General features: G+C 32.1%; 1 protein-coding gene across 1 annotated transcript in view; it reads left to right on the top strand.

Annotated features, from left to right (window-relative positions):
• The first annotated feature begins 2,395 nt into the window (after positions 1 to 2,395).
• Positions 2,396 to 13,351, top strand: part of LOC101894789 (titin) — a 67,173-nt gene continuing 56,217 nt past the window's right edge. Inside the window, exons 1-2 of the mRNA XM_059128788.1 lie at positions 2,396 to 2,587; positions 2,659 to 3,234. The gene's annotated coding sequence lies outside the window, so the exon portion shown is untranslated. The remainder of the gene's footprint in view (positions 2,588 to 2,658; positions 3,235 to 13,351) is intronic.

Genomic DNA, 13,351 nt, shown 5'->3' with positions numbered 1-13,351 from the left:
AATCTACTTCATTTCATTCGGAAGCTAGAGTGTTTTCCATGAACGGACAGACGGACGGACATCGCTAAATCGACATAGAATTTTATGCTGATGAAGAATATATATACTTTGTGGGGTCTAAAATGTATTTTTCGAGGTGTTACAAATGGAATGAGAAACTTAATATACCCATACTATGGTGGTCCTTTAAAAAAACGTCCTTAAAATCTATGTCTTCTGAGTGCTTTAAATTTAAAATAAAATTTAAAATACTCAGGATTTTTGGCTTTGAAAAAAATTTTTTTTTTCAAAAATATTCAAAAAATTCTCCTAATGACTTCAATTTTTTTATAAGTTGATCGAACTGAAAAGCTTTTCACTGGCATATCCTTATATTAGTCCTTTATATAAGGAAACATTCTTAAAATTTTGAAAATCTAGTTGCCCTTACTTCTTTAAATCAAGCTATGAGTTATATAAAAAGTTCCACTTTTGTTACAAAAAAAGTGGGTGTATTCTCATTTTTTTTTAATAAATCAATAAAAAAATCAATTTTCAGTGAATTTATTAAAAATAATTTATTAATGAAAAAAAAAAAATAATTTTGCTTTAAATTAAACAACAAGAAAAACGTGCGATCTCTAACCTTTTGCAAAATAAAAAAATAAATTTAACAAAGAATCAAATTCATATTATACTATAAGTGACCATGGAGAAGAAATCTCTATGTCCATTGTATATTAAAAAATATTTGCCGCAATATTACCAAAAAAAAACGCGATAATATTTCTTCAATTTTAAAAATACATTGTATGGTTAAGTCCATATTTTAAGGTTTTACAAAATTCTTCTACAAAGAAATATTATAGAAGGATAATGCCAAGGACAAAAATATTCCTTATCAAATTTCACTATAAGTCACAAAAGAAATGAAATGTCTATTTCCATTCTATATCAGGAAAATTATTGTACCAATATTCCCAAAAAATCGCCAAAATACTTCCTAAATATAAAAACACACTTTATACCTAATGTGAGTTTATGCAAATTACTCCTACAAATAAACATTTTAGAAAGATGCTATCAAAGACAAAAATATTCTACATCAAATTTTACTACAAGTCACCAAGGAAAAGAAATCTCTACATCCATTGTATATCATGAAAATATGTCCATCAATGTTGCTAAAAACGCCAAAAATCCTAAATATTAAAAATACATTTTATGCCTACAAATAAACATTTTATTCTCCTACAAATAAACATTTTAGAATATTGCTGTCAAAGACAAAAATATTCTACATCAAATTTCACTACAAGTCACCAAAGAAAAGAAATCTCTATTTTCATTATATATCAAGAAAATATTTGTTTCAATGTTGCCAAAAAAGCGCGAAAATAAAAAAGCGAAAAAAAAAAACACATTTTATGCTTAATGCGAGTTTATGCAAAATTCTCCTACAAATAAACATTTTAGATGGATGATATCAAGGACAAAAATATTCCTCATCAAATTTCACTATAAATCACCAAAGAAAATAAATCTCTATTTCCAATATATATTAGGAAAATATGTGCCCCAATGTTGCCAAAAAAGCAAAAAGTATTTCCTAATTTTTTGATAAATTTTTCTCCGACCTTTTTCGAGTTGACGCCTGAAAGTAACATAAAATTGCATTTTAGTCAAAAAGAACTAAAGGAGGAAATATTTCACACAAAATTTCACTGTAAGACTCAGAACAAACTATTTGTCTAGGCTTAGTAGTTTTTCAGAAAATTACATATGAAATTTATATATTACAAGTGAAAGGTTATGTGTTTACGTTTTTTACTGCTTATTTAACTCTTTTACATTCTATATCAAAATCTCCTATAATTTAAATTTTTTTGGGGAATGTGTCAAAGGAAGAATTATTCCAGATCAAATTTCAGTATAGGCCTCTAAAGAAAAGAAATCTATATTTCCATTATATATCAAGAAAAAATTAGCATCAATATTATAAAAATTTCCACATGGGCCACCATTTGTTACAAAAAAAGTGGGTGTATTCTCATATTTTTTTTTAAATAAACTAATAAAAAACAATTAAATTTTAAGTGAATTTATTAAAAATAATTTATTAATGAAAAAAAAAAATCAATTTCGCCTTAAATTAAACAACATGAAAAACGTGCGGTCTCTAACCTTTTGCAAAACAAAAAAAAAAATAATTTTACAAAGAAAAAAAATTCATATTCACAACGACAAAAATTTACAATCTAACAGCTCAGAAATAACAAATACAACAACAACAACAACAATATCAATAAATAATAAATAATAAAAAATTGAATAAAGATACTAACAAGTTTTTCAAGAAACCTTAAGAGGCCAAGTCAAGTCAAGTCAAACCAAACTAAGCAACCAAAAAAAAAAAATAAATATAAAAAAATAAAAAAAAAATAAAAACAAATCGAAGCAATCCAATCAAATTCCTAGACATAAAAAATATTTGAATAAAAAATTCAAAAATATTTTTTAGTTGAAAATCTGTTGTTTTTTTGTTTCTTTTGAATCTGGCATAACGCATAGCGCCGCCGTTATGACCCGCTAGCTGCTGGAATTCCAAGTGAAGTGAAACAAGTTTTTTGAATGTTTTTGTGTTTTCATTTTTTTCTTCTTGGTGACATTTTTTTGCAGATTTTGTGTGTTTTTGAATGAATCCAAAAAGAGGCCTACAAAAATAACCACAAAAGTAATAATAACCTAAAAAACGGGTCTCAGACTCTCAGAAAAGCAAATGAAATAAAAAAAAAATCGAAAAAACAAATATCAACCTAAAACGTCAACAAAGATCAGCGATATCCCGCTAGCCAGCCAGACAGCCTACCAGTCGAAAAAAAAATACAATCAACAAAAAACCGACAACAAAACTGAAAAAGCCTATTCACCCCGCAACAAGGAAGTATTTATAAGGCAGAGAGCCTCAAAATCCTAAGCCTAACTTGCCAGCAGCCTGCCCACTCTCTCATCGTAGTCCGTCTCCCCCCTTCGCTCAAATAAGTCAAGATATCAGGCTGTTGTCTGCATAAAAGCCTTAACGAATGGCTGGCTGATTGTTGGGGAATTTACCAGCAGCCAGCATTGCCAAACACATCATAAAAAAATCAACAGCCAACATAGATTTCAATTGGAAAATCTCAGCTGGATTTAATTGAAAATCATAATTTTCCGGGCAGTTTTTTATTTTCGCAACATCAACACAGAGGAGAAAGGGTAAGTGGATTTTAGATTTTTTTTGATTTGCTAATTTTGGAAAATTTTGGAAAAATATAAAAAAAGACAAGTAAAAAAGCTATAAGTTTGGCCATGCCGAACTTTGAATACCCTCCACCATTTGGAACGAATTTCACAGTTTTCAAAAAAAAAAAAAAGAGAGCTTCAGGCGAACCACAAATCGTGGTTTTTTGGAAAATTGTTTTTTTGAGTCTCCGAAAAAAAATAGATTTTTAAAATAATTTGTCAAACTCTTAACAAAACGTAACTTTTTTAATTTGAATATTTTTTAAAACATCCAAAAAATGTTATTTTTTTTTTAAATATTTTGTGAAGCTTCAACAAGAACGCGGATTTATTAAAAAAAAATTATTTGAAGTCTTTCACGAAACGTGGGTAATTTTTGAAAAATATTTTTTGAAGTCTCCGTCAAAACTTGATTTTTTTTTCAAAAAACTTTTTCAAGCCCTTCACAAATCTTGGATTTTAAAATAGTATTTTTTTTTTGAAATGCTGCTTCAGACGAACCACCAACCACCAATGCCGAATATAATGGAATTATCGAAAATATTCTGGAGGGTGTATTAAGGCCTTGGGCACGCAAAACATTTTGGCCGCAGATCTTGGACATTCTTCAGACGAACCACAATTCGTGGGTTTTTTTTGGAAACTATTTTTTTTGAATCTCCGAATAAAATTGATTTTTAAAATATTTTTTTAAAACTCTTAACGTTTTGTTTGTCTTTTTTAATTTAAATATTTTTTAAAATATTCAAAAAATGCGGTAATTTTCGGTAATATTTATTGAAGTCTCCATCAAAATTTGTATTTTTTCCGGTGAATAATGACTCTAAAATCATCAAAATACCGAATATCGGGAGGTACCGTTATATGGGGGGTATACGAAAACGTGGACCTGCACAGACAATTTTCTGTCTTAGGCTGTGGTATCCATTGAGAACTTCAAATACCAAATTTGAAACAATTCCGATGAATAATGTCGCTAAAATCATCAAAATACCGAATATCTGGTGGTAGGGACTATACGAAGACGTAGGCTTATACAGACAGTTTTTAGGCATAGGCTGTAGTATCCGTTACGAAATACAAATACCAAATTTCAAACAAATCCGCTTAATAACGTCGCTACAATCATCAAAATACCGAATATCGGGAGGTACAGTTATATGGGGTCTATACGAAGACGTGGGCCTGCACAGACAATTTTCTGTCTTAGGCTGTAGTATCCATTGAGAACTTCAAATACCAAATTTACCAAAATACCAAATATCTGGTGGTAGGGGCTATACGAAGACGTGGACTTATACAGACAGTTTTTAGGCATAGGCTGTAGTACCCATTACAAACTTCAAATACCAAATTTGAAACAATTCCGGTAAATAATGTCGCTAAAATCATCAAAATACCGAATATCGGGAGGTACCGTTATATGAGGGCTATACGAAGACGTGGACCTGTACAGACAATTTTCCGTCATAAGCTGTAGTATCCATAGAGAACTTTAAATACCAAATTTGAAACAATTCCGGTGAATAATGTCGCTTAAATCCGAAAAATACCGAATATCGGAAGGTGCCTTTACATGGGTGATATACCAAAACGAGGACCACCATGGCCCATTTTCAATACCAAAAGTCCTGCAGACATAATATACATTTCAGTAAAATTTTATCAACCTACTTCATTTCGTTCGGAAGCTAGAGTGATTTCCCCAGACGGACGGACATCGCTAAATCGACATAGAATTTTATGCTGATCAAGAATATATACAGGGTGAGATGAAAAAACTGCAACCAACTTCAGACTGCTGTTATTTCTAATGCACTTGTCCGACAGCTGTTGAAATCTTTCCAGTGACAGCTCAAAAAGCAACCAAACTAACCAGAAGCATTTTGGTGAGAATATTCCAGAAAAAAAGTTATTCGTGTTCGGAATTCAAGCGTGATAGTATGATTTCTTTATATTTGGCTGGAAAACCAGATGTAACTCTCGGAGCTATCGAAGCACTCCAGCATTTAAATGTGAATACATCTTTGGTATCTCGTTCCATCGCTCGTGGTAGCGTAGCCCGACGTCAAGGAAGTGGACGGAAGAAAACAGCAACATCAGCAGAAATGGTTCGAAAAGTAAAGATCGAAACCCGCCGCGTCGCAGTGGCCAAAGAATGGCTAGTGAGCTGAACAGAACATAACGAAACATTCCATTCGGCAAGTATTGAAAAATGAGCTCGGGGGGTAAAGCCATTGAAATTCCAGAGTTCAAGAACCGCAACAGAAAGAAAATAGACTCAAAAGAGCTAAAGAGTTGTTCGCTTGGCCGAAAGTGGCGAGCTACCGAATTTGGTTTGGTGGTGTCCGATGAGAAAACATTCGTTGTCCTGCCGAACAATGTGAACAAACAAAATGATCGTGTCTACTTGCCAAAGAGGTCAGCTGAAAATGTGCACCTTCGGTTCGGTTGGTCACCAGAACTCAAGCGCTGGCCGGCCATGGTGATGGTGTAGGTCGCCATAACAGCCGATGGTCGCTCTCCGCTCATATTAATCGATCAGAATCAATGCCGAATATTATCGCAAAAAAATATTCTGGAGGGTGTATTAAAGCCTTGGACACGCAAAACATTTTGGCCGCAGACCTTGAACATTTAAAACAGGATGCAGCACCATCGCACTCAGTTCCAGCGCACACCATGTCCACTAAAATCTTCGGCTACCAATCCGTTGGACTATTGTGTCTGAAGTATTTTGGAAAACAAGGTTGGCACTAAAAAATACCTCAGACAAGCGCTTCGCCGGGAATGGGTCAAAATACCGCAGAGCAACATTTGGCGGCAGCGTGTGACGGTTTCATTGGCCTTTTGAAGGCCATAATTCGTGCCAAAGATGACCAATTCGAACAAATCTAAACTTATTCTAAAATTTGATACTATTTCCGACATGTTTTGCTTTCATTCAATAAAATTTTAAAAAAATCTAAAAATTATGGCGTTTGACGTTGTTGCAGATTTTTTTCATCTCACCCTGTATGCATTGTGGTTTAGGATATCAAAAAGTTAGGGTCGCCTGATTTTTTTTTTTTTAATTATTCTCCATCATATCATTCGTGCTGGTGTTGCTATTTTAATCGAAAACCTGTTTCGTTGTAGTTATTGTTGTTTTTTTTGTTGTTGTTGTATTTTTATGAGTCATAGTTTTGTTGGCATATTTCGAAATACATGAAATATTTGATTTGTCTTAGAGACTATTTTTATTAAATATTTTTTGCAGGGGTGTAGATCCAACCTAAAAAAATAGAAAGTGGGAGCTAAAGCAGCCTTCAAACCTCTGGGTGCAATTTTTTTACATCAAGAGAATTTGTGCAAATTTTTAAAAATTTTTTGAGGGAATTTTTCTTCCCAGTCCCTTTTTTTTGAAAAAAGTGATGAGCTACGCCCCTGGCGATGATGCAAATTTGCCATAAAATAAACTAATGCAAAATTGTTATTAATTTGAATATCGCGATTTTCCCAACATGGCATCATGAAAATGATCTCACAATGGCTGCAAATAACTCCAACCCCCCTTCCCCCTCTCAAATCAAATTTTCATAATTTTTGGAATTTATTGGCATGACTTTTGGTACTCCACCTGCCTCTTCACAGGAAAAAAGAGGGTCAAAAATCTCATCCAGCAAATTTATTACCTCCCTTTTAATAAATCGCTCACACGAGCAACTAATTTTGGGAGTACTCCCAAAAAAGCCCTCCTCCTCCATTTGCCGGTCTATATGGTTCATTCATCCATGTTCTGGTATTTGTTGTTGTTGTTGCTCTCTTTTTTTGGTTGGCTGTGAACAACCTTGACATTGGTGTTTACTAAAAAATTTAAGTTATTTCGTATTTCAATTTCCAACTGGAGAGTTGGAAAAAAAGTGAATGAACACCAAACGCTGCTGACTTTGAAGATGATGACGATGGCGGTGGTGGTGGTGGTGGTGTTGGTTGTACTAGGAACTCAGCCAAGCATGAAGTGCTCATCGCTGTTTTTTCTGCCTTATTTTTTTGTTGGCTCATAAAAAATTAAGAGCCTCTAAGTGAAGAAGTGTCAGCTAAGCATAAAGGAAACTAACACCATATTATTATTTAATAAAGAAAAACGACTTCAAAGCATTTCAAAGTGGAACGAGGAAGGGGGGGGGGGGGTGCAGGGAAGGGCAACGTAACATTCCTCAAAAAAGAAAAAAAAAACACACGTTTTAATTTCAAAGCAAAGCTTGTGAATTTGTTGCCTCTTTCCCAGCTCTGTTTTTTGTTAGTCTTCAACTTTTCTCGCATAAATCGTAAAGCCACAGCCCAGAAGAGATTAGATTGTAATCTTTACCGCAGCAGTTGGTCTAATTTAAATTCTATTTGGCTGTTGTTTTTTCGTGCAACTTCTTGAGGAAATTTTCCCTCGTAAAATTGTTCTACAAGCTAATGAGCTTTAATGGCTTGTTTACGGTGGGTAATGGGAAGAATAAAGTAATTAATAAAAAAGAAAAAATATATCGTCAAATGGTGTTTTACAGAAAGATTCTCAAATGATTTTTAAAGGTGACCAAATAAAAATATTTTTTTTAATATTTTTAAAGAAAACATTTTTTTTGAATATTTTTAAAAACAATTTTTTGAAGGTATCAAAAAGTAGATTTTTTCATTTATTCTTATCAATCATCAAATTGTAATCTTTCTACAAAAACCCACAAAATATTAATTTCATTTCTTCAAAAAAACTGTTTCAGACGAACCACAAATCGTGTTTTTTTTTTTGGAAAATATTTTTGTTTTTGAGTCTCCTAGAAAAATTTGATTTTTAAAATATTTTTTCAAACTCTTAACAAAATGTTGATGTTTTAGTTTATTTTTTTTAATACATCCATAAAAAAATTTTTGGAAAATATATTTTGAAGTTTCCATCAAACTTGTTTCAGACGAACCGCAAATCGTGGGTTTTTTTGCAAAATATTTTTTTGAGTCTCCAAAAAAAATATTTTTTAAAATATTTCTTCAAACTCTTAACAACACGACGATTTTTTAGTTTAATTATTTTTTAAAACAAAAAAATTTGATTGTTTTTAAATATTTTGTAAAACTTCCACCAGAAAAATTGTTTAAAGTCTTTCACAAAACTTTGGCAATTTTATGAAAATTTTTTTGAAGTATCCTTCCAAACTTGACTTTTTTTAAAGTAGTTTTCCGGCCCTTTACAAATCTTGGGTTTTTTAAAAGTTAAAATTTTTTTAAAAAACTGTTTCTGATGCACCGCAAATGATGTGTTTTTAGAAAATATTTTTTCTTTAATTTGAAAAAAAATTTAATTAAATTTTAAAAAATTTTTTCAGACTGTTAACAAAACGTTTATTTCTTAATTTAACTATTTTTTAAAATTTTTTTTTTAATATTTTCTGAAGGTTCCACAAGAACGCGAATTTATTAAAAAAAATATTTGAAGTATTTCACAAAAACGTTGGTAATTTTTGGAATTTTTTTTGAAGTCTCCGACAAAACATATTTTTTTTAATTACATTTTCAAGCCCTTCGTAAATCTTGGATTTTAAAATCTTATTTTTTTAAACTGCTTGAGACGAATCACAAAGCGTGGGTTTTTGGAAGATACATATTTTTTGAACCTTCGAAAAAACTAGTTTTTTTTAAATATTTTTTCAAACTCTTAACAAAACGTTGATTTTTTTATTTATTTATTAAAACATTCACCAAAAAAATTTTTTTACAAAATTATTTTTTAAACACTCCAAAAAAAAGTTATTTTTTAGATATGTTCTAAAGCTTCCAAAACAACGCGGACTTATTTAAACATTTTTATTTGAAGTTTTTCAGAAATCGTTAGTAGTTTTTAAAAAAATATTTTTTCAAGTCTCCGCCAAAAGATATTTTTTTTTTCAAAATACATTTTTAAGCCCTTCACAAATCTTAGATTTTTTAAATGTTATATATTTTTTTTTAAAAACTTTTTCAGACGCACCACAAATCGTGGGTTTTTTGGAAAATATTTTTTTGAGTCTCCGAAAAAAATTTGTTTTTTAAAATATTTTTTCAAACTTTTAACAAAACGTTACTTTTTTAATTTAAAGATTTTTTAAAATATCTAAAAAATATGATTTTTTTTAAATATTTTGTGAAGCTTCCAAAAGAATGGGGATTTTTAAAAGAAAAAAAGTCTTTCACAAAAACGTTGGTAATTTTTGGAAAATATATTTTGAAGTCTCCATCAAAACTTGTTTTTTTATTTCAAAAAAGCCCTTCACAAATCTTGGATTTTAAAATCTCAATTTTTTTGACAAACTGCTTCAGACGAATAATAAATCGTGGTTTTATTGGAAAAAATTGTTTTTTGAGTCTCCGAAAATAATATGATTTTTAAAATATAAAAACTATAAAATATTAAAAACGTTGATTTTTTGCTTTAAATATTTTTTAAAACATCCACCAAAAATTTGTTTTTTTTTTTCAAAATTATTTTCTAAACATTCCAACAAATTTTGATTTTTTTAAATATTTTCTGAAGTTTTCACAAGAACACGAATTTATTTAAAAATTTTTATTTAAAGCCTTAATAAAACATGGGTAATTTTTGGTAAACAATTTTCTGAAGTCTCCATCAAAACATAATTTTTTTAAATACTTTTTCAAGCCTCTATATCAAATTTTAGAATTCAAGCTTTATTCTAAGATCCAATCCCAGATTTCTTGCCATACTTTCCTTTTCTCCACCCTAGCCAGCAACAGGGACCTCGACGCCAAATTTTGGGGACATTTTGCACTTTTCGTACGTTCAAAGTATTAACCCATTAGTGGGCAGTGTCCCTTATAAGGGACTCTCACATTTTGCACTGTAGCACTTTCCAATACTCGCTTTTTTTGTAAACAAGTAGGCTATGCCGTTACTGACACTCCAACGAATTATGTTCTATCCCATTAATTTAATTTCTTGCGAGTTGTGTGTTGTATTTTGTGCAAAATATGGAAAACCAATTTGTGAAAAAACAAAAATCTCGAGCTGGGCAAATAAAATTTCAATAAAGTTATGATTCTGTGAATATTTATGATTGTGTTTGTATTGTTATTTGTAAGTTAGTGTAATATACTAGTTTATGCCCAAAAAATAAAATAAATTGTTGTGACACGTGCATAAAGTGACTATGAATGCAACGTCCCCTAAGAGGGACACTGCGCCCGTAGTACAATTGTAATCCACTGATTGAGTAATGAATCTTATATGTGCAGACTTACAGTTTCTGAAATACTGACTGAATTGGATGTTATTGGCGATAATGAGTTGCACGACATTGAAATTTACGCGATCCCACCAATAGATGGTGCAGATACTGATGAAGATACTGATGGTGGTGGCCCATATTTGCATATTTTCTTGATGGTCAGTAGTGAATGCATGGTTGTTAATGAAGAAGTTACATCCCAATGATGCGGCATGTTCAACTCTTCTAAATTGCAACATCATATCTGGAATCGTATGGTACCCCAGCATCAAGAGGTTTGCGCAATAGCAATGTCACTGCAGATACAAGATATGATGGCAGAAACCACATTATTGAATATTCAAAAACAGATAAACGCTGTGGATTATGCGGCAAAAAGTCTAACTTTACTTGTAAGAAGTGTGACAAAGGTCTCCACCCTAAAAATTGCTTTAAGGAATATCATAAGCCAAGTGTACCCAATGCGCAGCGTCCCTTATAAGGGACGGTCCATAACTCCAAAACCATAAGCTTTTTTGAATAAATTATTTTTAAAACAAATTAACTAGACCATTTTTATTTGTAATTGGTGTAAATCGCTTAAAGATAGTGCTCAGGGAACTTCGTCCACTAATGGGTTAATTTCCAAAACCAGCTCCTACTCTCAATGACAGACATCAACATTGACATTTATATCAAATTTCAGGATTCCAGCACTATCCCTTCACTAATTACCAAATTTAGTTCCATTTAGGACTTTTCGTCCAAATATAGTACACGTTTCCAAAACCACCCCCATATCTCAATTCCAGATATCAACAGAGACCTCAATATCAGATTTGAAGATTTTATGTCTATTTCTTCATCCTATACCAAAGTTAGTACCATTTAGTACTTTTCGTACAATTATAGTTCACATTTCCATGCCAATTGAGACCTCAATATTAAATCTGAGAATTCCAGCTCTATCCCTTCACCCAATACCAAATTTATTACTATTTTGTACTTTTCGAATAACTTTTTTTTCTGGAAAATTCTCACTAAAATGCTTTGGTACCCTTGTAAAAAATATAATGAGCTGTCACTGGAATGGAATTCTAACAGCTGTCGGACGAGTGGCTTGGATATGATATCAGTCTGAAGTTGGTTGCAGTTTTTTTCATCTCAACCTGTATATGATAGGGGAGACCTTTGTAGGGGTTTCAATGGATAGAAGACCATTAGAAGACTCCCTGTCGATAGAAGACATGTGGAAGGGTTTTTGGAAATCTCTTCATATTTTGAAGACCTTTGGAGGCCTTCTTCCAAAAAAAAAATTGCTTACCATGTTTATAATTTACCATTAAATAATTTAGTTGTTCTTGTTGTAGTTGCTGTAAAACAATTGTTTGAATTTATTCTTCAGTTGTTGTTATTACTCAAATTATCAGCATGACTTCCTACTAAACCCTGGTGGTTAGCTGCAATACAAGTTGGCCAAACAAAAAGCAATTACCACCAAGTGAAATGAAAAAAGGAGGAAAAAAATAAAAAACTGAGCAAAAACGGCTAAAACAAGCTTACCTGCTCTGTTAGCCAGCCATGCCGGCCAAATAAAGATGCTTATCATTTGTTAGGTTTGCAAAAAAATAAACAACTTTTCGCACATTTTGGTTTTTCACAAAAATGTTGGGTATTAAGAGAACGGTGGTAGGGAGATGCAGTGAGAGGAGTAGAGAGAGCAGGAGAGAGAGAGAGGAACTGGCTATGAATTGCATTTTTGTGATATGAAAATATTATTTTTGTTTTTTTGGCTGTAGCTTCTTGATGCTTGAGGCTGGTAGTCTGTGTTTTGCTGAATGACTGACTGACTGGCAGAGTGACTGCCAGGTAGGCAGCCTGGCTGACAAGACTGACCCAGTTTAAGGCAAGTGTAACGAATTTGCCAACACCAACGGGTATGAAATTGTTTAATTTTCGTTGTTTTTTTGCCTCGTTGTTTTTATTATTGTTGTTGCTCATCATTATCAGCGAAGTGCTTTTCCTGCTGTGTTTTGCCACCGGATTGGGTTGGGTCTTTTTTCGCCTGCCTTAATTTTTCGGAAAGGTTATTTTCGTTGGGTTTTGAATTGTGCCCCAGGGGCGCTTAGGTTTGGTTATGAATATTTATAGATATTATTTTCCGCGAGTTGCTTTGTAATTTATGCACATAAAAATTTAATAATTTTTTTTGGGGTTAAAACGGTGACAGGTGAAATGGTTTTTCCCTTTTGGGAGGAAAAAAAAAGAAGAGAGAGAGAAATAAATTTATTTTTCTCTCTCTCTCTCTCTTGGGGTTGACTGCAAAACGTTTGTGTCTTAAGTCTTTTGTTTGTGGTTGATGGGGTTTTGTTTGGGAAAGGAGTTTTTCTTAAATAAAGGCTAGTTTTTAATAGCCATTCTTTATGGAGGACAATTTTTAATAGCTGTCCCAAAGACAGAGTAATGTTTTGGTACATATCCTTGATGGTACTTTTTGGTACTCTTTCCAAGGAATTGGGTACTTTTTAGTATTCTTTTCCACAAAGAAAGGAGATTTTTACCTTGATTCATAGGCAGGATACCTCCTTCCAAAGACAAGGTGAATTTCCACTTTTTAGTACCCAAAGGTACCTGTGTGATTTTTAGTACTTTTTCTACAAAAGAAGTTATATTTTGTACATTTTCCTGTAGAAAGGGTACTTTTTTGTAATCGTCTCCAAATAACGGGTAGTTTTTGGTAACTTTTCTCAAGATATGATAGGATGGCTCATGAAAAGTCACTATTTAGTACCCATTGGTGGGGGAGGAGATGAGAGAAAAGAAATTAACTTATCTTTCTCTCTCTCTTTCTCTCTTGGCGTTGA

This window comes from Musca domestica, unplaced genomic scaffold (genome assembly GCF_030504385.1).
Source record: "Musca domestica strain aabys unplaced genomic scaffold, Musca_domestica.polishedcontigs.V.1.1 107, whole genome shotgun sequence".
In the NCBI taxonomy this organism is placed as follows: Eukaryota; Metazoa; Arthropoda; class Insecta; order Diptera; family Muscidae; genus Musca; species Musca domestica.
The sequence above is the reverse complement of the archived record's forward strand: the minus strand, read 5'-3'. Positions and strand labels throughout refer to the sequence as shown.